Here is a 26726-nt window from a genome sequence, read left to right on the forward strand (position 1 = left end):
TTTCAGCTTGCCGCGTGATTGTCCACTCTTCCATGCTTTATTCTGACTCCGCTCCGGCACCTGTTAAAGACATTCCTGAAGTGCACTCGCCGCCAATCAGGGATTACCATGTGGACCGTGACCTGGGAATCTGACCAGGTAAGACCATGTCCCCTTGCGTGGATCCTAAGGGTATGTTCACATGGCTTATTTTCAACCGTTTTTCAGGTCGTAAACGGCAGAAAAACGGCTGAAAAATCAGAAGCAGAACCCTTTCAAACATCTGCCCATTGATTTCAAAGGGAAATACGGCGTTCTGTTCTCCGACGGGGCGTTTTTTTACTCGCCCGTTTTGAAAAGGTTACTTCTTGAGCCGTTTTTGGAGCCATTTTTCAATGACTCTATAGAAAAACAGCTCCAAAAACGGCAGTGAAAAACGCGAGTTCGCTTAAAAAAACAGCTGAAAATCAGGAGCTGTTTTCCCGTGAAAACAGCTCCGTATATTCAGACGGTTTTTGCCAAGCGTGTGAACATAGCCTAAGGGTATGTTCAGACGGTTTATTTTCGGCCGAAAAATCAGAAGCAGAACACCTCCAAACATCTGCCCATTAATTTCAATGGGAAAAACGGCGTTCTGTTCCGACGGGGCGTTTTTTTAAGCAGGTGAACATACCCTAAAAGTGAAGAACCAAGAGATTCCTTAGACTTCACACCTCAGTTTAGCCAGCATCAAACTGACTACGGCATAAAGATCCACTTCTCTGGTGAGAGTGGTAATAGTGCCTACTTCATCCGAGGAATGTACTGATGAAAAGAAATATTAAAAGCGCCAAGAGCATTAATTATGCAGTGCTGAATATGATTACCATGTTGAATGGGTTATTAAAGTGAGTTTCTTTCAATGCAAATGACTAAAACAAAATAATACATTTCAATGTACTTTTTAAAAATGAAAACTTAAAATACAGGGAACGTCTGTTTCTTCTACATTTAGTTAACAAATGCGGTGAGTATGTAGTTGTAGTGTAAACCAAATAAATGCATACAAAAGTAAGCACACTACTAATATTGTGCGCTTATCTGCGCATACTTGGATTGTATTTCCGAAGCGTAAACCTAAGCTTGTATGCCTATGAGAAAAAAGATTTCCGCAAAGCAAGAATTAGAAAAATCTGTCTGCATTGCAGAATATTTTTCCCATAGGCTTACATTGTAGTTTCCGCAATGTATTTTCATGCAAGTACGACACGTGTGACTGCACCCTTAGGGTATGTTCACACGCAGAGTCAAAAACATCTCAAAATACGGAGCTGTTTTCAAGAGAAAACAGCTCCTGATCTTCAGAAGTTTTTTGTGCCACTCGCAATTTTCGCGGCGTTTTTTACGGCCATTTTTGGAGCTTTTTTCAATAGAGTCTATGGAAAACGGCTCCAAAAACTTCCCAAGAAGTGTCCTGCACATTTTTTTTTCGCAGAAAAAAACGCTCTGTCGGAACAGAACGCCGTTTTCCCATTGAAATCAATGGGCAGATGTTTCGAGGCGTTCTGCTTCCGATTTTTCGGCCGTTTTTCGGGCGTTTATGGCCCGAAAAACGGCCGAAAATAGGCCGTGTGAACATACCTTTACTATCACATGTACTACTAGTTGCTAGTAATATCATGATTATTATTGCAGAACATAATTAATGGCTATGCTGCAAAACATACATAATGACCAAGTTTAAATAGCGTACTGATTGATAACAATTATCTGGGTTTTACTCCTTATTTTTTAAAAGATGGAAAGGGCTTTTCCGCTTTGGATAGCCCATTCTTTATATACCCCATTAGGAAATTCTGAGGTAACTAACGGGGGGTCCTCTGTTCAGGATCCTCATCTCTTGGCCAGAATGGAGCTCATCTACAAAGAGTGTCTCTTGCTCTGGAGGACCAGTCCTCTCCTGCATTACACAGACAGCACATTGATGTGAATGGGCGCCGTTTAATACTTCATTTCCTCTGTGGTGGCGCTGCAGGGAAATTGAACACTTACTGACAGATTTCCCCACAGATTACAGGTGATCACTGGGGGTCCAAACAGGGGGAGACTTTGGGAACTGCTTATTGTCTAACAAGTAGGGATTACCCAACACAGAAAACCCTTAAAGGGATCCTGTCATCAACATCTTACCTGTTAAACTCACCTGACCCCTCAATGGCCGCAGCTGTCCAGAGTTCATTCCTGTTCTCTTCTTTCCTGAAGTCCTCCTCTGTCTGTAAATATAGTCGTTTAAACTTTTCCCACCTTTTATGGTAATTATTTTTCCCTCTGGGATGCAGCTTCTTAACCACGCCCACTGCCACCGCCTGTCCGGCCCTGACTGGCTAAGGAGCTGTCAATCAAAAAGAAGGAGGTGGAGTCCACTCTGAGATGCTGGAGGAATGAAAACCTGACTCTTTTCAGATGAAGATTTGACTCTTTTCTGCTCATTTGCATACGGCGTGGGACCACTGAAAAACGGAATACTAAAGCTACAGAGCTTACTTAGAACATATTTATAGCTTAGATGACAAGGATTTTTCACCCACTTTCACCAGGTATTGCTGGCTTTATAGCTAAAATGCTGGTGACAGGTTCCTTTTAAATGCTGAGTTTTCTCCTAGGAAGATGTACCCAGAGCTGCAAGCAAAAATAAATGGTATTTTTCTTTTTCTGAGGTATGATGTTGAAGTGTTCACAGGTTGGGGCTGGAAGGCCATATGTCTCATTGCTGGAAGTTTTTGAATACTTGAATTTTTTTTACATTGTTTTCAATATCTTTATTATATATTTTTTTGTATTGTCCCATTATCTCATTTCTGAGCTATGGTATGCTGGGAGGATCTTGATCTTGGTGAATGCTCATCCTCTGATCTTTATGCTTTTGGGCTTTAGGTCAGTTTCACAGTGCTGTTAGGCTTCGTTCACATCTGCGTCAGGGTTCCGTTCTGACGTTCCGTCGGAGCTTCCCATCAGAACGGAACCCTGACTGAAACAAACATTGATTTCAATGGTGACGTAGCCGGTGCAAATGGTTTGCCTCCGCTGTGCAAGGGTTCCGTCGTTTTGACAGAATGAATATCGTAGTCGACTGTGCTATTCATTCCGTCAAAACTACGGAACCCTTACACAACGGTGACAAACGGGAACCATTTGCACCGGTTTCCGTTTGTTTCAGTCAGGGCTCCGTTCTGATGGGAAGCTCCGACGGAACGTCAGAACGGAACCCTGACACAGATGTGAACGAAGCCTAATCTGTATTATAGGCTCAAGACCCGGACCCCATAATTTGACTAAACTGAACTTAGAACATCATTGAACTCTGCGGGGTTCAGGTCATAATCCTATTGGTGAAAACGAAATCTGCAATACATACAGTACATGGTTTAAATTTCCATGTGGAATTTTGCCACTGCGGAAATACTTTACGCAGCATTATCTGTATGCGGTGCAGATTTTGGATGCAGAATTTCATCATAGACTTCAAGAATACTGTATGTGAAATTCCACACTGAAATATGCAACACAAATACGCAACACAAAGTCATTCAGCTGCCAAATTTGCTGTTGCATATCTCCATGACAAACCTCAGACTTCCAGGGTCTGTCGGCAGCTCCATAGGAATGAATTGTGCACTGGTCGCGCTTGTGCGCATACGTGACCAGCGCTCCTTTCATTTTTATTGAACTGCGCAGACCCCGGAAGTCCGAGGCTTGTCATGGAGAACTTCGGCGGACTTTCGGTCCCCCGTTCTCCTTATCGCTGCCAGCGATCACACATGTATCCCCTATCTTGTGGATAGGGGATACATCTCTTTTGTAGGACAAACTATAGGGCGTTATTTTTTTGGGGGGGTTGGGGGGCTGTATGGCATTACCTACAGGGGGGGTTTAGGGCTGTATGACGTTATCTACAGGGGGGGCTGTATGGGGTTATTTACAGGGGGCTGTATGGCGTTATCTACAGGGGGGGCTGTATGACGTTATCTACAGGGGGAGGGCTGTATGGCGATAACTACAGGGGCGGGCTGTAAGGCGTTATCTACAGGGGGATGTGTATGGCGCTATCTACAGGGGGGTTGTACGGTGCTATCTATAGTGGGCGCTGTGTGGCGGAATCTATAGGGAGGCACAATCTACATGGGGCCCAGTCTTTCCTAATTACGCCCCGACTAGAGTCTATGGAGGGATGCGTGAAGCATGAAAGAATAGGACATGTCCTATTTTCTCATGGACCCTTCACACGGTCCGTTACAACAATGGCTGTGTGGACGGCCACATTGAATTATATAGGTCCGTGTGAAGGCCGTTGTTTCAACGGCTATCCGATGGACGTATTACACGTTCGTCTGAAGGCCTTATATAGATGTTAAAGAGCTTTCTCATAACAACTGTCGAAAATTGGCCAACAGTAGCTTTTTTATATACAATATTTTAAGTGTTTTATTACATTGGGGTCATTTTTCTATATTTTTTCCTTAAAGTGTAGCTAAACCCTCGGCAAACTTCTGACATGTAATAGTGTAATAGTGTAATAGTGTAATAGTGTAATAGACGCACACGCACACGCTCTTTTCAGACGTAATGGAGGCGTTTTACGCCTTGAATTACGCCTGAAAGGACGGCTCCAATACGTCGGCAAACATCTGCCCATTGCCTGCAATGGGTCTTACGATGTTCTGTGCAGACGAGCTGTCATTTTACGCGTCGCTGTCAAAATACGGCGCTTAAAATGACGGCTCATCAAAAGAAGTGCAGGACACTTCTTGGGACGTTTTTGGAGCCATTTTCTCATAGGCTCTATTGAAAACCGCTCCAAAAACGACCGTAAAAAACACAGCGAAAAACGCAAATTGCTCAAAAAACGTCTGAAAATCAGGAGCTGTTTTCCCTTGAAAACAGCTCCGTATTTTCAGACGTTTTTAACTCTGCGTGTGAACATACCCTTAACGACGTCTCAAAATCTGCACAAAAAGTGGCAAATAGTTATTATTTATTAAAAATGATTGTACACGATGATAAATGGAAAAAAAGATAATGATGTCACAGTACATACATAATGTATATGCTGAGGTCACAACACAGGAATACTCATTTTGATCACTCATAGTAATCACTAAGGCGTATGCATCGAAAGTGACGACCAAACGTATGCCCATAGGATGCGATGCAAAAAAATATAAAAACAGTTCAAAAAGTTCAGTCCACTAAACTGCAGCATCCTCCAAGCACAGGGCTTTATTACAAGATGTGTAACGTGAATGTGCTTCTAATACCATTCAGCTGTGTGATCATCCAAGAGCCCCCTTGTGGTAGAAGATTAATATACAACAAAAACATAGACATTCACTACAGCTCCCAACTAGTTCACACAAACTTTTTTGCAGGCAGAAAATTCTGCCTGGAAAAATCAGCTCCAGTTTTATTTGCACCACACATGTTTTTTTGACGTGTTTTTTTGCTGCTTTCTTAGTACCTCTTTCTTCAACAGGCAAAGAAAAAAAAACGCGAGCGTTTCTTCCAAAAAGAACGTCGTTGGCGGTGTTTTTTTTCCATCTACCATTGATTTCAATGGGGTTTTTGAGACAGAAAACGCTTCAAGATAAGTCATGTTACTTTTTGTCTCGCAAGCGTTTTTTTCTGCTTACGGGAAAAATGCGTCCGCCTCTCATTGAAATTAATAAGAAGCGTTTTCGGCCGTTTTTTGGAGCGGTTTTCGACGCGGTTTCAGTGCAAACAGGGCCTAAGGGAATCAATGAGCTGATGCGGTCCCACTCCCAGCCTCCATATGTCTGAAACAAAAACTTTTATTTTTAGAATACATTTTTATTTCTGCAGAATTACTGAATGCTTTTTAATACAGATATTTATTCACCACATAAGATATTAATAAGATAATTGGTAGATGAGCCACAATGACTATAAACTTTAGTAAGGTCTAATTTGATCAGCTTTTACATGGGCTGATGATCAAGAGAACAAACGCACTTTCCAAAAAATATATTTGTGGCTAAAAGTGTGACCCAAGCAGAAAATTAGAAGCACCACAGATTCTATGCTTCCAAAATAAAAAAAATTCGAGCGCAGAGCATACCGTGTATAAACATACAATTTAATAATTTATTAACTCAGCACCTTTAGGCAACTTTGCAGCAAAATGTCATTATAAGCAAAAATTGCATAAAAATTCAACTTTGTGATTAAAATGTGTATTTAAGCAGACCCCTTATGCAAACAAAATATACCCTGGAAAAAGCTGATGTGAGGAGATGTGAGAAGTTCATACATACCACATATCTACATTCACAGGGGTGTGTTAAACGTCAATGCGCCAGATGATTTTTGTATACCATTAAATAGGGGATTATTGAGGTATATAATGTTCCATATCCCTATCCAAACTACAGGGCTGTGTTCACACGACGCAGTCAAAACATGATTTTGTGAAAATTTGGGCAAAAATCCACAAATTGACCACAACATGTGAACACCCAGCACTAATCAATAACTGCAAATCCCTAAACCTAATTGAATGCAGTGTTAGTATTAACTAATACTATTTTTTAAGTGGAACTAGATGGACACAATCATTAAGGGCATGCCCACACGTGGCGGAATTGCTCTTGAATTCCGCTGCGAACACTCCGCAGCGTTAATCCGCAGCGGAGCCGTTTCTCCATTGCCTTCCACTTCTTTTTAGTAGGCTTCGTTTAGACAAGGCAGAAAATCCGCTGCGGAGCATATGCTGCGGAGCGGAATTTGGTGTCCGCAGCATACAATGGCTGTTGCGGAGTTGTGGCGGACTGGTTGCGGACTCATGGCGGAATTTCTCCATTGACTTCAATGGAGATTCTAAATTCCGCAATGAAGTCCGCAGCTGTCATGCACATGTTATGTGTGCTGCGAATGCGTCTTGCTTTTTTGACATGACATTTCTTCATTCTGGCTGGACCTATGTATTTCTAGGTCTACAGCCAGACTGAGGAAGTCAATGGGGCTCCCGTAATGACGGGAGCGTTGCTAGCAGACGTCAGTAAATAGTCACTGTCCAGGGTGCTGAAAGAGTTAAGCGATCGGCAGTAACTGTTTCTGCACCCTGGACAGTGACTACCGATCCCAATATACAGCAACCTGTAAAAAAAATAGAAGTTCATACTTACCGAGAACTCCCTGCTTCTGTCTCCAGTCCGGCTTCCCAGGATGACGTTTCAGTCTAAGTGACGGCTGCAGCCAATCACAGGCTGCAGCGGTCACATGGACTGCCGCGTCATCCAGGGAGGTCGGGCTGGATGCCGAAAGAGGGACGCGTCACCAAGACAACGGCCGGTAAGTATGAAATTTGTTTACTTTCACTAGGGAAAGTGCTGTCCCTTCTCTCTATCCTGCACTGATACAGAGAAGGGAAGCACTTTTCCCGCAGTCCACAGCAGCTAGTCCGCATCAATTTACTGCACATTTTGGGCAGATCCGCCGCAGAATCTGCAACGCAGATTCTGTGCGGCATTGATGCGGACAGTTGCGGAGGAAATCCGCCACGTGTGGGCATGCCCTTATGGTGATCATCGGTGGGTGACAATGTATTTTCTGACTGACGCAAATCTTTTTGATCCATCAGAAATGTATTAGACATTCCTCTCTAGTGAGGAGGTGATTTTTTTATATATATAAAAATGTCATTCAGTGTGTTTGGTGCAACTTTCTAATAAGTTTTTATTAAAAATAATTTTTACTATTTGAGATACAGCTATTTTGTATCCTGTATACAGAGCAGCTGTATTGTGTGCTAAGACCTGAATGCGTCAGGTCCGCGGGAATGTCTCTGACACACAAGATCCACCTGTAATCTATCACATCTAAGTTATCAGAGACACGCAGGACCCGCTGTCACTGAACCTGTCAGTCCCATGGACCTGACAGGTACAGAGTTCAGCGAACAATATAGCTGCTCTGTATACAGGATACAGAGCAGCTGTATCTCAAAAAGCAAAAATTATTTTTAAGGCTATGTTCACACAGAGTATTTTGCAGGAGGAATATCTGCCTCAAAATTCCGTTTGGAAGTTTGAGGCAGATTTTCCTCTCCCTGCACGCCGATTTTCGCTGAGTTTTTCTCTGAGTTTTTCGCCCGCGGCCATTGAGCGCCGCGGGCATAAAACACCGCGAAATATGCTTTCTCTGCCTCCCATTGAAGTCAATGGGAGGTCAGAGGCGGAAACGCCCGAAGATAGGGCATGTCACTTCTTTTTCCCGCGAGGCAGTTTTACTGCTCGCGGGGAAAAAGACGCCGACGCCTCCCATTGAAATCAATGGGAGGCATTTTCGGGCCGTTTTTGACGAGTTTTGTGACGCGGTTTCCGCGTCAAAAAACTCGTCAAAATACTCCGTGTGAACATAGCCTAATTGTAACTAATATGAAAGTTTCACCAAACATACTGAATGACATTTATATATATGTGAATATATATATATATATATATATATATATATATACAAACACACTTTCAGAGGTGTACATAGTCATTACTTTGGCTCTGTAGACAACAGATCAGGGAGTGGTAGATGAGATGCCTTATCTCTGTGTATAGTAATGCTATCCTATACCTTATCTAGACCTCCATGTTAATAATACAAACCTGATTTAATTGTAATTTTCTGGTAATACGTTCCCTTAAGTCATGCCATGGTCTTATCGAGGCATATAAATTCTTTGGCATTCCTTAGCATTTGAAGAAAGGTGTCCTCATACTCAGGGCATATGTCTACAAGTGATTTGGAGACGTTCAGTATTTTTATTTTAACACACAAGCAGTCATTTAACAGCATGAAATTAATATACATGGAACATTTCTGGCTCTGTCTACAATTAATACGTCTGTCATTGTTTGAATGGAGTTCGGGTAAACAATATTTCATTTTTTTCCCATTTTAAAAGTTGATATTTGTGATGCATGTACATATGTCTCTGTCCCTCTTTGTAATCTGGAAGAGTTCTTATCCAATAATTATGATAAAAAAGGTTTCATCCACATGAGCTTATTACGGCTACATACTACATTCTCCAGATTTTACGGAGCCATAATACAGCACCCATAGAATTCTTTGGAGCCCATTGTATGAAATTGGAGGCATACAGAGGTGGTTTCATTCTGAATACAACAGAAAATGGATAGTAATATGCTCCATCGAAAGCGCTATTGCTTCTTGGGGTATGTGCACACGATAGCAGGCATTTACGGCTGAAATGAGAAAACAGCTGCCTCGTTTCAGTCGTAAATGCTCCTCCTCGCATTTTGCGAGGCTTCTCTGACAGCCGTAAATTTTGAGCTGTGCTTCATTGAGTTCAATGAAGAACGGCTCAAATTACGTCTGAAAGAAGTGTCCTGCATATAATGTATAGAAGTGTCCTGCATATAATGTATATAAGTGTCCTGCATATAATGTATATAAGTGTCTTGCATATAATGTATATAAGTGCCCTGCATATAATGTATATAAGTGTCCTGCATATAATGTATATAAGCGCCTGCACTTCTTTTGACGAAGCTGTATTTTTACGCGTCGTCGTTTGACAGCTGTCAAACGACGACGCGTAAATGACAGGTTGTCTGCACAGTACGTCGGCAAACCCATTCAAATGAATGGGCAGATGTTTGCCGACGTATTGTAGCCCTATTTTCAGACGTAAAACAAGGCATAATACGCCTCGTTTACGTCTGAAAATAGGTCGAGTGAACCCAGCCTAAGGGAGAAATGTTCCGTAATACAGCGCCGTCACAGAGTGCCTACGGCTTCGCAGTAAGGAACTGTAGGAGCTCTATGGCCCACACGTATTATGTAGTTTACCCAGGTTTTGGCATAAACTGCACCATAAAATGTAGACTTTTTCCATCGCTTGACAAATTTGGAAATGGACTAGAAAAGTTTGAATGGTCTCCAAGGAGATGAAGTTTAGGCCAGATTCATAATGAAAAATATGTAAAAATACTGCAAATTGGTGTCTTTTATTTTTAGACTGTCAGACACTTCAACATGTGCCAAATTCATTAGGAGGCATGAGTCTTTTAATAAATTTGGTGCTAATCACTCCAACTATCACCTTTACTTAGCAAGGCAAAAGATATGCCAGTCTTAGTAAATGCGGGCATATGTGCTACCATACTGCCTCCGTGCACATGACTCTGTTGTGTGCATGAGGCTTAATATTTAATAGTTGTGTTACTTTTATCTTCATCCATCTGTCTTTTCTATTTACCTTCGATATTAGTGCAAGCTAAGTATTTTATTAAAAAGCATTGCAACATAAATAAATAAGGCAGTCAGTATACAATATATTTTTGTGCATTTCGGTAAGAAACAACTTTTTTAATTTCAAAAGAAGTAAAAAACAATTAAAATAAATGCAAATAGGCAGAATAGGTAACACAGTACACGAGTATACAGATATTATACATATGTATAATTCATATGTTTTTGGAAAAGAGGCATAACAACCATAGTTAACAAGCATAGTGCAAAATATAGATTAATGTTAACCATCAAAGAAAAAACCTGAACAAAATAGGTCTTGGGTGCACTAAATAAAGTTAAAATGATCATCTGAAGGGCATTTAATATCCAGCTAATATACCCTGATAGGGCTTGAGTGTTTGAGCTAATCAAAGGAGCCCTCCTGTTGAGAACAAATGGGCTCATATTGTGGAAGTTTGACTTCCAATATTGCCACATTGGGGCAGATTTACTAATATTAAGTTTTAGACAGCGTAAACCAGGGGTCTCAAACATACCTGGGATACACCGCAGCACCGAGACATCCTCGGAACAGCAGAGAGCAGGGCGAAGGAGGAGTGCTGCACACCCCCCTGCAGATAGTGTCACCCTCCCTCCTGTACATAGCGCAGGGCCAGTGTCAGCACATGGGGGAACCCACTCGGCCGCCGGGTACTGACGCAGTCATCATGGCTCCTTTAGGAGTGGAGTCCTCGGCCAGAGTGTTGCCGACCAACTTGCCGGGGATTCCGCTCCGAGAGGGAGCCCCTGTCTAGGAGCGGAATTCCCCCTTCCTGGTAGTGTCACACAGTCCCCCTCCCCGGTAGTGCCACACAGCCCCCCTCCCTGTAGGTAGCACCTTTGAGGCTCCCTCGATAGTGGTATCCCTAGCCAGAGCATTGCCGATGCTCTGGCCTGGGATTCCGCTCCTGGAGAAGTCCATGACATCACTGTCCATATATGGGTAGTGACGTCAGGGGCTCCTCCTGAAACGGAATTCCCAGCCAGAACATTGCTGACCCTCTGGCTTGGGACTTTACTCCTAGAGGGAGCCCCTGACGACACGACTGTCCATATATGGACTGTGACGTCAGGTGTTCCTACCAGAGTGGAATTCCCGGCCAGAGCGTCTGCAATGCTCAGGCTGGGGATTCCACTCCTACAGGGAGCCCAAAATGCGCTACCTACATGGAGAGGGGCTGTGTGGCACTACCAGGCAGGGGGGCTGTGTGGCACTACCAAGGGGGGGGGCTGTGTGGCACTACCAGGGAGGGGGGCTGTGTGGCACTACCAGGAAGGCGGGCTGTGTGGCACTACTAGGGAGGGGACTATGTGACACTACCTGGGAGGGGGGCTGTGTGGCACTACAAGGGTGGGGGGTTGTGTGGCACTACCAAGGACGGGGACTGGGTGGTACTACCAAGGAGGGGGCTGTGTGCCACTACCTGAGAGGGGGGCTGTGTGCCACTACCTAAGAGGCTGCATGTGTGGCAGTACCTACCTACAAGGGGGACTTTGTTGCACTACCTACGAGGAGGGCTGTGTGGTACAATCTACAGGGGCACTGTGGCATTATCTACAGAGGGCACTGTGGCATTATCTACAGGGGGCACTGTGGCACTATCTACAGGGGGCACTGTGGCACTATCTACAGAGGGCACTGTGGCACTAACTACAGTGGGCACTGTGGTACCATCTACAGAGGGCACTGGGCACTATCTACAGAGGGCAATGTGGCATTATCTACAGAGGGCACTGTGCCATTATCTACAGAGGGCACAGTGGCATTATCTACAGAGGGCACTGTGGCATTAAAAGGGGCTGCCCAAACTTGTGTCTGGCAAACGCTGCCAACTAAGCAGCCAGACTGCATTTAGTGATACTTAAACTAGAGAACTGGATTTTTAAAATAAGCACGTGGAGTAAACGCGCAAATTTCCGTTAAGTTTAAACCTAGCACTATTATTATTGTAATGTAGTATTATTATAGTAATGTAGTATTGTTATAGTAATGTAGTACTGTTATAGTAATATAGTATTATTATAGTAGTGTAGTATTGTTATAGTAATGTAGTACTGTTATAGTAATATAGTATTATTATAGTAGTGTAGTATTGTTATAGTAATGTAGTATTGTTATAGTAATATAGTATTATTATAGTAATGTAGTATTGTTATAGTAATGTAGTATTGTTATAGTAATGTAGTATTATTATAGTAATGTAGTACTGTTATAGTAATGTAGTATTGTTATAGTAATGTAGTATTATTATAGTAATGTAGTACTGTTATAGTAATGTAGTATTGTTATAGTAATGTAGTATTATTATAGTAATGTAGTACTGTTATAGTAATATAGTATTATTATAGTAGTGTAGTATTGTTATAGTAATGTAGTACTGTTATAGTAATATAGTATTATTATAGTAGTGTAGTATTGTTATAGTAATGTAGTATTGTTATAGTAATATAGTATTATTATAGTAATGTAGTATTGTTATAGTAATGTAGTATTGTTATAGTAATGTAGTATTATTATAGTAATGTAGTATTGTTATAGTAATGTAGTATTGTTATAGTAATGTAGTATTATTATTGTAATGTAGTATTGTTATAGTAATGTAGTATTATTATAGTAATGTGGTATTGTTATAGTAATGTAGTATTATTATAGTAATGTAGTATTGTTATAGTAATGTAGTATTATTATAGTAATGTAGTATTGTTATAGTAATGTAATATTGTTATAGTAATGTGGTATTATTATAGTAATGTAGTATTGTTATAGTAATGTAGTATTATTATAGTAATGTAGTATTGTTATAGTAATGTAGTATTGTTATAGTAATGTAGTATTATTATAGTAATGTAGTACTGTTATAGTAATGTAGTATTATTATAGTAATGTGGTATTGTTATAGTAATGTATTATTGTCATAGTAATGTAGTATTATTATAGTAATGTAGTATTGTTGTAGTAGTTCAAATAATTGATTAACAATAATTTGTATTGTCAAATTTGAAAGTAATGCGGCCCGTCAACTTCACATTTTTTTCTATGTCAAGCCCATTTGCCAGGCCGAGTTTGAGACCCCTGGTGTAAACTGAGACAAGGCAGCCAGAAAATGCGCCAAATTGATGAAAATAGAGCCTGCTGTATGATAAATTTGGCGCACCTTGCTATACACTTTTCTCTTCCTTCTACCACCTATTCATCGGCCTAATGGAAACAGGCACCAGTAGAGAGTTAAAAAGATAAAGCAATTTATGCAGATTTGTCATGCGGATCACAACTAACCCACCTAGCCAAGATATCCACCAACAAAGCAATAGACAGCACTCACGTCTTGATGGTTTGACTTGCATCACGCATGCTTCTGGGACTTTGGATGCTGACCGTTTGGCTATTTTTTGCTATTTTTTTAGCCAAGATATCTGATATCGAGAACACTCTTCGAGAAGTTTTCCAATATACTTCTATGCATTTAAAAGGAACAAGATTTTATATTGGCAAAAAATAAATTTAGTTGGATTAATATTTTACTGGAGAAGACGTTGAGATGTTGTATAACGCTTTAATAATGTCATTGTATATCCTCAGATAATCTGTTGATATTTCAATAAGATTTCCTTGGTGTCATTGCTTCATTTAATCAATCCCTGCAGGAGAATTGTATATAACATCAACATTATTCTGTGGATATAAATGTCAGGAAACACTCATTAGTTTGGAGAAGTCATCTGCCTCCAGCATTTTATTCTATGCAATTTATTTAATTAGTATGACAACACAATAATAATTCCACAATATATCTATTTTGTAATTGTCTAAGAGTGTCTCCACTGATGAATATCATACATATTGTGCAACATTGGGGGACACAGACATCTGAGGGCCTCTGTGCAAGAACAGTATATGGGCCCCTGGCTCTCCAATATCTCATCATAGATCGCCCTTAGTTCTCTCTAACAATCCATCAGTAATTATTAGATATACAATTCATAATCTCAGGCATTTACATGAAAACGAACAGAAAAAGGAAGGTTGTTATAAGGTGACAGTGGGCCCCTTATCTACTGGGCCCCTGTGCAGGTGCACAGGTTGCACCAATGTTATGTCTACCCCTGATGTGCAACATATAAAACCCTAAACAGGTCAAAAGATAACCATCCCCAGAATTATCACCATTGCTGCACACCCTCAACCCCACTTAATTGTTCACATGACCCAAACTATGATACCTTGTCTATAAATGTTTGGCCCCAACACCACCATAATCCATTAGTGAATCAGTCTGCAATATAATATGTTGGTACATCTCTATATATAGAAGCATTCAAGGTAGTAGTATCCTCAACCATACCATGGGCAATAGGCAGCCAAAGAAGAAACAATGTGTTAAGCCCTGTTCACATAGCATTATTGCCTTCTGTCGGAAGATATACGTTGGGAGGATTTCATGATGGATACGCCCAAAGGAAAGCTGCGATGTATGCCAATGCATAGGCATATAGTGGAATGCGTCGCTCATAAGCTCACATAGTAAAAAAAAACAAAAAACATATGCCCCGTGGAATATCTTTTTTACTGTTTTCCTTTGTAGAAAATAGAGTAATCTACTATGTTATTTTATACCGCAGAAATAAAACATATAGTGTCGTAATGTGACCCACTGTATGCCAGGTGAATGGGGGCCTATAGATATATTTGGCTTATGCACCGGACGCTTGTGGCACAGGGAAAATTAGAAATTTGCTTACATTAACCTACATAAACACTTACATACTGACTCTTAAAGGCACACTAAACCTAAAAACAAATGATAAAAGTGAACAGAAGATAAACTTGTCTGAACTGTTTGTCAGTCTGCAGGATCTTTTGCATGCTCCTGAAATAATTAGACTCATGGAAATTCTGCAGAGGACACAGGGGTTAATTTCCTGCTGATCTGTTCCATTTTTGGCTGGTGAATGGTGGAGTAGGTGGAGCTTAGCAAAAGGGGTGTGGCTTAACGTTCTCCATGCCCTTTGCAGAAAGGGCAAAGGAGGGACTTTCCTGCTCAGAAGGACATTGGACAGTGAGGCGGAGGGGAATGGCTGACCTCCTGGGAGACATATATAAGAATTCTTGAAATAGCAATATGAGACAAAATATTGTTGGGAGTTTTTTTTGTGTGCACTTTGAATATTTAGTGTTTCTTTAACAGCTCTACCTTGTGATATTTCATTTGCTCGTGTTGCAACACAATGTAAAAATTATCTCAATGAAGCATTCAATGGCTGCTTTATTGTAGTTTGACACCAGATGGCGCCCAGTTAACATACAGCGACAAATCTGGCGACACATCCGAAGGTCTTTCCCAATAGAAATAGAAGGAATCACCTGAAGTGGTCTCTGCAATACGTATTTGCACCAATGAGGGGGAAAAGTCCCATTAAATTAATGTGCACCTACATTTGCCGGTGGCTAGATGTAAATGAACTGATTAAATGTTATTTTTAATTAATTTGATATCAGTGTTTTCCAGTTATTTTTATTTATGTTTCTCGTATTGTTTCAAAATGAGCAGATATGGTGCAGTGATATACAATCGTCTACGTAGCGGACTCGTTTTACATTTCTGAAAAGTGACGAACAAAGCGTTGCAATTTTTTTAAATCTTATGTCTCACACATTTATATAGTACCCACCCGCAACCTATGGCGTTTAAATCACAAATAGAGGATATGACCCTCTTTATAACCCCCGTTGGAATACATGCATATCCTAGTCCAGGACCCCTAAATACTGACTCCCTAAAGTAAAACACACCCCAGACCAGAACACCTAAACAGATACAGACTCAAGACCAGCCCCATAAACAAAAACACACCCCAGGTCAGACCCCTTAACAAAAAGGACTTCAGGGACTTGCCCCCTAAATACAGACACCAGAACCCCTAAACAAATTTAGACATTAGACAGGCCCCCTAAAGTATCACAGACTCTAGACCCTCTAAAGTAATACAGACCACAGAACAGACTGAAAATAGCTCTTTGTTCCTTCAGCTTGTACTTCTTTTCAATCTTGGCCCCGCTGCACACAACGTCCTGAGATTGTCCCTGTTGTCACCACGGAGCCTGCAGGAGAAGTGTTCTGCAGGAGTGAGGAGAAAGGTGAATATATTATAATAAGAACACGGGGGACCTGGGAGAATTGTCTGCTCTTCCAAGAGATCTCCCCTTTTTCCGGGAGTGTCCTGGACGTTCTGGGAGAGTTGGCAAGTAGGGTATATGCATAAGTTTCCCATTATTGAGGTTCATTTGGCTCAGTGCGTGTGTGGCATAGTTAATCCAATGCAACTGGCTATTCCTTTTGAAAGGGAAATTCTCATTTAATTTCTAGTTAGCATGTGGTTGTATACTTTAGTTATTCTAAGCAAGCAGAGCTGCAGTGTAAAGAATGGCATATGGACTGAGTAGCAGGAAGCTATTTTTATTCTCCCTTTAGTCAATGCGGCCAAAATTTATAGGAGGCCAGTTAATCTATCAGTATGTTTTTGGAGTAGGTGAGGAAACTGGAGAACCCGGAGAAAACACTCGCAAATAAAAGTAGAACATACAAAGTCTATGCAAATGATGTCACTGCTCAGATTCAAACCTAGAACCCCAGTTCTGCAAGGCAACAATGCTAACTCCTGAGCCACATTGGTGCTCATATTAAACCTCTTTCTGCCCCTTCTTTTAAAAAGTTATTTCCAGTAATATAACTAAACACCATCCATGTGAAACCTTAGCAAATGCAGATGTGCCCCCCCCCCCTTTTGCTTGAATTTTGTTAAAGATTCCAATTTCTCATGAAACAAATTGAATGCTATATCGCTATTCTAGCAAAACCCTTGACAGGTTGCAGTTCACATCACAACCACTGGGTGGTTACACATACAGTAGACACATATGGCATAGACATCTCGTGACATGGAATCTCATAATTATATATTTTTTTAAAGCTGCTCGTTTTGCACCACACATCTTAGGATATGTTGAGATAAGAGTATAGATAAAGAAAGACACATCTGTATCTAAATTCTGATTCTAGAATTTTCTAAAGCTGCCCATAAACATTAGATATATCTTGATGGATCCTGCTGATTTTAGCAGCTTCCGCAAAAATCTAATGTCTGCTTTCGAATACATTTTTATCTTGTGTCTGATTTCAAGTGAATAATGATTTGGACATGTTGGATTTTCCCTGTTCCGTTCTAATGTCATCACTGAAATAAGCGGCGCCAGGGGTGTCGTTCTTAATTCTTCTCATCTCCAATTAATTAACAGGCGATCATGCACATCAATAGAGAATTCTACCCTCTTATTCTACTTGTTTCAGCCAACAGTTATAGAATATTGATAGGGTTGTGAATATTTTAATTGCATGGAAGAAACCACGTGACTATACTTGGGTGAAAGCTACAAAGTTTTAAGAAGAAACTTTAGGGATACTTATAATATATTTGACATCACCGAGAGCAAAAAAAAAAAATGTTACGTTAAAATCAATACTCTGCGCCCATTCTCATAGAGTGCATGTAATTCTGTAATCCAAGTACCTACGTTCTGTTTATATTTTTACCAGTAGATGGAGCTGCCATATTGAGGTGTTGCATGTATTTTTATATATTTATTTCTTTTGCCGTTTCATGCGTTACAGACCATAGAGAAAGCACCAGTACGGGAGATGGAGAACATTAAGAAGAGGTTTATGATCTCTTTTGCAAGCAGAATGAAATGAATGTGGCAGCTTTGGGCATATCTGTGCCACACAGCAGAAAACCTGCCTCGGTAAGAAGACTAGGACTTTACGCTGTGCTATGATATCTAATGTATCTCTCATCAGGTAAGATTACAGTACATTTCTTCTTGTTTATAACACATGGTCTGCGGCTCATGACATACGTTACAGACAATCATTACTTTTGTTATTTTTAATTCCCTGATGTTTTTAGCTTTCTACTCCATAATCTGCCGTGTATCTGCATAGTATCTGTTGCAAGTTAAAGGGATAAATTTGGAATGTTTTTCTATCCCCGTTACTTACTGCTTATAATAATCTTGCAATCAGCATATCATTATGTCTACTTCCTTATCTTTGCCCATGAGGTAGGAGAGGGTGAACTATATCTGCTTACTGTCTGCTCTCCCCGTCCAACATACTAATCATAGATCATGATCAAATCTGTTATTGAAAGCCAGTGCTTATTAGATACTGCTGCTATTTTCCTGGAAAAAAAAAAAAAAAGAAAAAACATATCCTTTAGGCCTCTGTGATTTTATTTGCTTTACTCAGATCAGAGACAGAGAGGCCTTTCATATGACATCCTCTTTATTTTATTTTCTATAGGCTTGAATGTCTATATGCTGGAAACATACCTTAAAATAAGTTTCCCCAATCTGCTTTTTGAAAAAGCTAATAATTCCTATAAAAATAGAAATGTAAAAAAAGAGTGTTTTTTTGTCTATGTTCTAGGTTTTAGGTTTTTGCTTTTATTTAACCTTTTTTGAGAACAGATAAAAAAAAAATTGTTGTTGATTTTTTTGTTTAACTAGGCGTTGTTCTATGTTCTAATTCTATTCTGGACAATTCCAGCTCTTTGTTCTGTGATCCTTGCAGAAAGGTTAATTGTATATAAATCATGCAAAATAATGGTAATGTATGCAGATTAAGAGGAGTCCTTTAAATAGGATTATTTAGGTTTAGTGATTAAATGTAACCTTATCATGAGTGGAAGTCGGTCGTTTTTTTACGGTTTTTTTTCTTCATGAGTGTGGGTGTGGCAGGGCTAACCTTCCTCTTATGTCTAAATTGCTAATCTGTACAGAGCAACACATGAAGCAATACTCACTGTACAGGGGCTGCCAACACTATTTTAGATAATGATCTTGCCCCATTTGTTTATTATGCTATTTTTTTTATATTTAATTTTATATCTTTTTTATTTATGGTTTTCAATATATTATATTTTCCTACATGGAAACTTTTTTCGTATAATTTATATACATTATCATAGAGAAAGTACCACAAGTGTTAGAAGATACAAAACATAAAAAATAATTCATGGTAATAATTTTTTTTTAAATGGTATTTTTTGTTTGACATTATTTTTTTTAATTCCGTTTAAACTAAAAACATATACTGTAATATTTTTCATAGTTGCTTTATAATAAAATAGCTATAAATACAACAAACAATATACATATTGAAAAAACCTTTTTACTTCTTATTCATTATTAAATTTGTAGACTTTTGTTTTAATTAATTAAGGTGGTTTTTTGCCCGACTGCTTTTTTCTTCTTTCTTACACAACCACATGAAGCTGTGCTATTTTTTCCCACTTTGTAAGTCATAGAATCTTCTTTTATTTTTGAACTCTTAAAAATGATTTCTAAAATAAAATAGGGCTTGTTACAAAAGAAACTTATTTTTAGGTGGACTTTATAATTCAACCATACTTTTATATTTTTGCCTATTTTGGCACGTGTTTAGATTTTTCATAAAAAAGAAACATACCAGATTTTTTGAATAATTATTTCATATTTAATTAATATTTAACTTTCTCAAAGTTGTATATTTTGCAAAAGTAGGGCAACTTGAGATTTTGTTTAGTGTGTTAAAGGTCTGTTGGAGTAAACTTTTAAAACCTTTACATTTCCATAAAGTCTATATATTATAACATATGCATGGCAATCATTAATGGTGTCATCTTTCTGTATATTGTTGAATTTAAGTAGAGATCTGAGAAGTAATTCCCTCAATTTGCCCCATAAAAAGATTTTCTTTTTTTCTGCTTTGAATCAGTTTGTCCTGTTTACCTTTTACAGAGTTCTCCCCAAAAGAATACATAAAAACGCAACAATTATTTGTACATTGTAATGATAGGTTGATTGGCAATTAATTTGCAAATAGGCAAATTCAAAATTTTTCTGGATCCTCTTTCTCACCTCATCCGGCTGAAGTGATGAGTACCAGGCAACCAGACACCTCCTCCTCTGGTCCAGTCTCTCCTCTTCACCGCGGCTCACAATTTAAAGAAGAATCAGCCTGCCATGCCTTGCCTGCAGATCAAGGTATATCATTTGTTTGGCTATTATGCTCCGACCCTTTGGATTTGTTGCTTGGTTCCTGTGGCTCTACTCCTGGTATCGACTCGTGTCCTGACTTCTGCTTGCAGTTTTGTTCGGTCTTATTCAGTCTCATTCTCTGGCATGCAACTTCCATACTACTAATACATTAACGACCCCTGGCTACATTACTGACTCTGCTACAGCACACTCACCACCAATCGGTAACTATTCTGGGGATTGCAACCTAGGAATCCAACTAAAAAGTCCTTATCTCCCTGCGTAGTTAAGGGTGAAGAGTTTCCTTAGAAAAACATAACAACATCTGCAAGCCATGGATTCTAAAAATGCTGCAATGTCTATACCCCTGCCAGTAGATGTCTATGAACTTGCCGACCAAGTCACGCAGCAAGGCAATTGTCAACTAGGGATTGTCCGTGCACTCCAGGGAATAACGGCTTGCATGGCCACTTTGCAACCTCCTGCACTCCTGATACTTGGATACCTTCTGCAAAATCTGCATAATCCATGTTCCAGCAAACATCCATAGTAACTACACTCTCTGTGCCTGCCATCTCTGTACTGTTATTTCATTCACCTGCTCCTCCCCAGTTTAATGGGAACCCTAAGGACTGTCATGGTTTCCTCAACCAGTGAACCATACATTTTGAAATTTCTCAGCAGTTAAAAAAAAACTTGAACTCAGACTGAGTTAAAGTGGCCTATGTAACTTCTTTGCTTGCTGGAGAGGTTCTTTCTTGGGCTTCCCCTCAATCCAATTGTGTCCTCCTTGTCCGCCTTTCTGACTTCCTTTCAGAGGGTATTCGAGGAAACTGGCTGTACTTCTGCTGCTTTTTCTGCTGCTTCAGCACTTCTTCGCCTCAAGCAAGCTGCATTCACATCAACATGCTGTCAAATTTTGTATCTTGGCGTCTGAATTAGCTCGAACAATAAAGCTCTCATTGAGGCATTTTATAAAGGTTTAATTGATATTGAAGATGAACAGGTTGACAGTGATCTTAAAACTGCATTGGATGATCTGGTTTCTCTGGCTTCCAGAGCGGGAGTTTGGTTTCAGGAGAGCTATCAAGAAATGGAACGTACTCAACGTATGCCTCATCTATCTGTAACCTTCAATAACCCACCAGTTGCTGCTCCAGATGAGCACAGACGAGCCTAGACTGCTCCAGATGAACCCAGTTGCTGCTCCAGATGAGCCCATGCAAATGGGTCATACTGCATTTTTAGCAGAGGAACAGAGACACGGTCTGACGCCGTGACATGCCATGTCAATAGTCCTGTTTATCTTTCGCAACTGGAAAACTCCAAGGCCTAAGTGTCACGGCTATGGGGTATGTGGGCCCACTGGGCTGCTCCACCATAGTGGAGTAGCATCTGATCAAACAAAATGTCATTGACAGTCACCAGGGAGAAAGTACCTGGGTTGTTGGCCTGTGCCTGATGATCAGAAGCTGGCTGGCTTCCGGACTATTGGAAGCTGGCTTGTGCCATACTATCGGAACTTGTCGCGGATACTCGACTTGAACACAGAAGTTGTCACAGACAATGGACTTGAACACAGAAGTCGTCTTAGACAATGGACTTGAACACAGAAGTTGTCTCGAACAAATGGACTTGAACACAGAAGCCGTCTCAGACAATGGACTCGGATACTGGATACAAGATATGGGATACAGGATATAGCTATTTGCAAGACAAACACTGGGAAAACACAACATTGCTCAGGCAAAGTGGAAGTGGGTAGGGTTCCTTTTAAAGTCCCGGGTATACTGGAATTGGCTTGGGGTGAATTTCCTGGTGTGCACGCTGGCCATTTAAGACTTGGGACAAGCGCGCATGTACTCTACAGGCAACAGCAGGAGGAGAGAGCAGTGTGTCCATCGTCTCTGTGGGAGGAGATGCTGGCCAGGATGCAGAGGCCTGTGGTCGCGGCTGCCGATAGGTGGGATATGCTGGCGGTCAGCAGCGACCGCTGGCATAACACTAAGTGAGAGAGCGAAAATCACCTTGGTCCTGAAACTTATTTACCTGATGATAAAATTCTGGTTACTGTGGGTTTCCAAGTTCTTCAAGAAGCTTGTTTGGCCTTTCTGGACTTAGACATAGCTGGTAATTTTATTGAATATTTTTATGTCCACAGACTTCAGAATCCTCTTGTGAATCTTCAGAAACCTCTATGTTTAACTTCGGTTAATGGATCCTTTATTCCACAAAGGCACCTCTGCCTTCAAATTGTTCCAGTGCGGCTTCAAGTGGAGGTCCTTCAGGTCGTTTCATACAACAGTCTTAATATAAAGATCGCTGGAGTAAGATGTGTCTAATTTATTCCGTGCGCCTGAAAGGGAAATCTACGGCAGCTACGAACTGGTGTAGATTTCTGCAAAAATTGACACCAGTTTCTGGCGTAAATGAAAGTAAATCCATAAAACTGAGCCAGACCATGAGAGCCTTGTCCCTGTTTCTCTAAGCCCTACCGACTTTTGGGAAAAGTGGCGGAGGTGGCGTAAAAATTAAAATGTTGCAAAAATTCTGCTTCTTCATCCAACCTCAGTGTCATCGGACCGGATCCGAGGCAGCAAGCCCTGCTAATCCCATGCTTTCACGGTTGTTGTGCTGTGTTTCCACAATCCCTTATGGTGAGCATACACTCATATGTCCATCTATGATCTAATTTAGGGTACCAGACAATACCCTGTGAAACGCCTCTGTGTGTTTTTTCTTCTCTCACAAGCTCAAATACCTTTCGGCTGAAGCTGCCATCTTCTGTCGGACTACCAATAGATTCCATATCTCTCTACTTCGAACTCTGGTCATTAGCAGGTTTTCCACAGAGCCTAAAACTTTTTCAGCCCGTACTCTCCAATCCTCATCAGATTTCAAGATTACAAATATGGATTCCGCTTCTGTCTCACCCTTGGATTTATCGCTTGGTTCCTGTGATTCTACTCCTGGTATCGACTTTTGACTCCTGAGTTTGGTTCTGTCTCATCCTACTTCCTGAATACTAATCCGCCTATGACTCCTGGCTACATTTCTGATTCCGTTACGGCTCACCCGCCGCCATTGGGTAACTATTCTGGGGACTGTGGTCTAGGAATTCGACTGGGAAAGTCCATACCTCTTTAAGGGGGTTAAGGGGGAAGAATGCCAAGTTTCTTAGTCTCCGTACCCCAGTGTAATTAGCGCCAAACCAATTGCAGTATAGAGGATCCACTTCTTTGGTGAGAAAAGTAACAGATCTGTAGTTGGGAGTAAGGACTTTTCGTAGCGAGACAACTTCAATAGTAACTGCTGCAAGATTTGCACAAAACTTGCAAGCAACTTTTTCCTAACTTCATGATTTATATATATTTATTATATATTATACATATATATAATTGGAGCTTTCCCACTACAGAAAGTCTGTGTGTAGTCCCAGGCTAAGGCCTTATGCACATGGGCATATTATGGATCTGTGCTGTACAGATCTGTAATTTGGCACCCAAAGACTTTTATGGGACCATACAGTACCTCCATGTGCCTCCAATTTTACACAGAGGCACATTCAGTTTTTTCTCACAGATTCTATAAGAATCCATGAGAAATATTTTTGGGCATTCTCCACCACATGATATTTTAGAGTATTCCTCCCTAGAGGCAGTGGTTCTAGGGGTGAATACTGTGCCTCACTGAGACTTTATACTGAAGCACCCATTTATATAGCAGTACTTACGGGCAAGTAAATGTAAGGAACTGTGCGCATTTCAAATTTGTGTGTATTTTATATGTGAAAAGCTTCAAGGATAGACATTGGCTCTCCAATATGGACTGTATATACATGAATGCAAAACAAGCTCGGGTGAAATTGGAAGCAGATAGTATGAGATCAACTGGATTTTTTTAACGGGATAATGATTAGTTGCCATTTTTAATTTGCATTTAATTAATAATGCATTTAGAAAATGAAATACATTTTGACTTTAAATGGCTGTAAATAGATGTAAACTTTATAAGAATTTTTACTATTTACCTGGTATACAGATGCAGCTGAGCTAAATTTGTCATTTGAGCTGTATTACTTGTGCATTCTGATGAATCACATAGAAGGGATAATATAGTAGAGTTAAGGTCCTTTTACATGGGCCGATTATCGGGCATCACAGGAACGCTCGTTCCTGATTATTGCCCTGTGTAAACAGGGCAACGATCAGCTGATGAATGAGCAAGCGCTCGTTCATCGGCTGATGGTATCATTTATGCAGCCGAAAATATTATTGTTGTCGGCAGCACATCTGCCTGTGTAAACACGGAGATCTGCTGCCGACATGATAGAAATATATGGGGACGAGCGATCGTAGTAACGATTACTCGTCCCCAAACATAGTTCCTTGCGAAAGGAGCAAACGAGTGCCGATAAACGAGCTGTTTTGTTTACACGGCCCATGTCGGGCCACGTAAGAGGACCCTTACCTTCGGTCAGTAATAATGAGTTTTGCCATTTGACAAACATTTCTCATCTTCATCTGTAATAACATCTGATATTTACATGCACAAATAGATGAATATATCCACTTACCCACACAGGGAACTATAAAGCATTCAGATGCATCTTCAATTGTCATATCCATGGATATAAATATTAGCTGGTAATACTAGAATACAAAAAATAATTTCTAAGTTCTTTAACTTAATTTTAATTTGCTAATTGAAATTTATCAGAATACATTAAAATATAATTTTTGAGTGCAACTAATTTTGGATTATTAAATATGGATTATATAGTATAAAGAATAATCTAGGAAAGTTCCATGACCATATAGCGTAAAAGCACATGGTGGGAGGGTGAGTACCTGAATTCCAAGTAGAGTTTAACACTTAACGCTCCATGAGGGATATAGGCTCAGTTCATATGTTACGGATTTGTTGCAGTATTTCAATGCAGATTTTACGCTTTGCATTGCACAGGGTGAGATACACACTAAATCATTTCAATAACCGCGACAAATTCACAACAAGTGAACTCAGCCTAATATATTTTTGGCAAGACACAGTTCTCTTGCTATGCCCAAGGGCTTAACCCATGGCAGGACAGAAGAGATTGACAGTTGCATTCCTATAGCAATGGCTGACATTAGAGAAACATTAGAGAAAAACCTGAACCCAGTTGTTTAACCCCTTCTGTACTGCGATCAGACACAGATACAGATGCTCTCAGACTTCGGACCTGCTGCTTGTAGAGCAGACAGGGATGACTTTCCTACCCCCCTGTTCCTTGAAGTTCTTACCATTCAGCCCCGCTGTTGGAGACAAGGAGCGTCTGCTTTGTATGTGACGTGGGTAGATGCTAAGAGTAATGCCATAACATCATGATTTGTTATGGTCAGACCTCTAGGATCCCTTCCGATCGCAAGGACTTACAAGTGAATGGAGCTGCGTTGTAGAAAGCGTTAAGGAGCAGAAGTGCTTAACTAAGGATCGGTGGAAGGTCGCGCCAATGTGTATTATTTGGGCAGCAATGTGTTCTTCTAGAATGGGTGTCCTGGGTTGTGCCTATTTCACACAAAGTTTTTTAGGCGCTGTTTTTGGAGGCGTTTTTTTTCTGCGAACGTAAAAAAATGTTTGGAAAAAGAAGCCACATACTCTTTCTTCCTGCGTTTCCATCTCTGACCTCCAATTGAAATCAATGGGAAGCAGAGAAAACATTTTTTTCACAGCGTTTTATGCCCGTGAGGTTCAATGGCCGTGGCTGAAAAACGCCACAAAAAAACACGGCAGAGAAAGCGCAGGCAGGTCAAAATCTGCCTAAAAATTGCTGAAGGAATTTTGAGGCAGATTTTCTGCCTGCAAAAACTCTGTGTGAACATGGCCTTAAAAGTCCAACCAATAGCATCTTCATTGACTTTGTATGTTCTCACCATGTTTGTGTGGTTTTCTACTGGATATTTCAAAAACATGATACATGAAATAACTGATGGGCCTAGTATGTGTGTAGGATAAATTAGATTATAAACCCCATTAAGAAAAGTGAGTGATGACAATCTGTGTACAGCGCTGCAGAATATGTTGATACTATATAAATAAGAGGAAATTAATAAATAAATTATAAAATACAAGGTTCTGCAGGGCAATAAATACTTATAATGGACAGTCCAGCTGCAGCAGAACCTCTTTTTTAAATGACAATGGGGATCTAGAACAAATGAATTGACCAGGTTTGAGATTTGCTTTTGGCATATTTAACCGGATATTAAATACATTGATTCTATAGACTGTAGAATCTGCAAATCTGTAAAATCAGTCAGAATGTAAATTAAAAAAAATGGAGAATTTGCCAAGAAATACTCTTAAAAATACTTTAACATTTTGT

General features: G+C 40.2%; 1 protein-coding gene across 1 annotated transcript in view; it reads left to right on the forward strand.

The window, feature by feature from the left end:
- The first annotated feature begins 17962 nt into the window (after window positions 1-17962).
- LOC142655347 (sodium channel protein type 2 subunit alpha-like) overlaps window positions 17963-26726 on the forward strand; it is a 99174-nt gene continuing 90410 nt past the window's right edge. Inside the window, exon 1 of the mRNA XM_075829390.1 lies at window positions 17963-18137. The gene's annotated coding sequence lies outside the window, so the exon portion shown is untranslated. The remainder of the gene's footprint in view (window positions 18138-26726) is intronic.

Source organism: Rhinoderma darwinii, chromosome 6 (assembly GCF_050947455.1).
Source record: "Rhinoderma darwinii isolate aRhiDar2 chromosome 6, aRhiDar2.hap1, whole genome shotgun sequence".
NCBI classification, from domain to species: domain Eukaryota; kingdom Metazoa; phylum Chordata; class Amphibia; order Anura; family Rhinodermatidae; genus Rhinoderma; species Rhinoderma darwinii.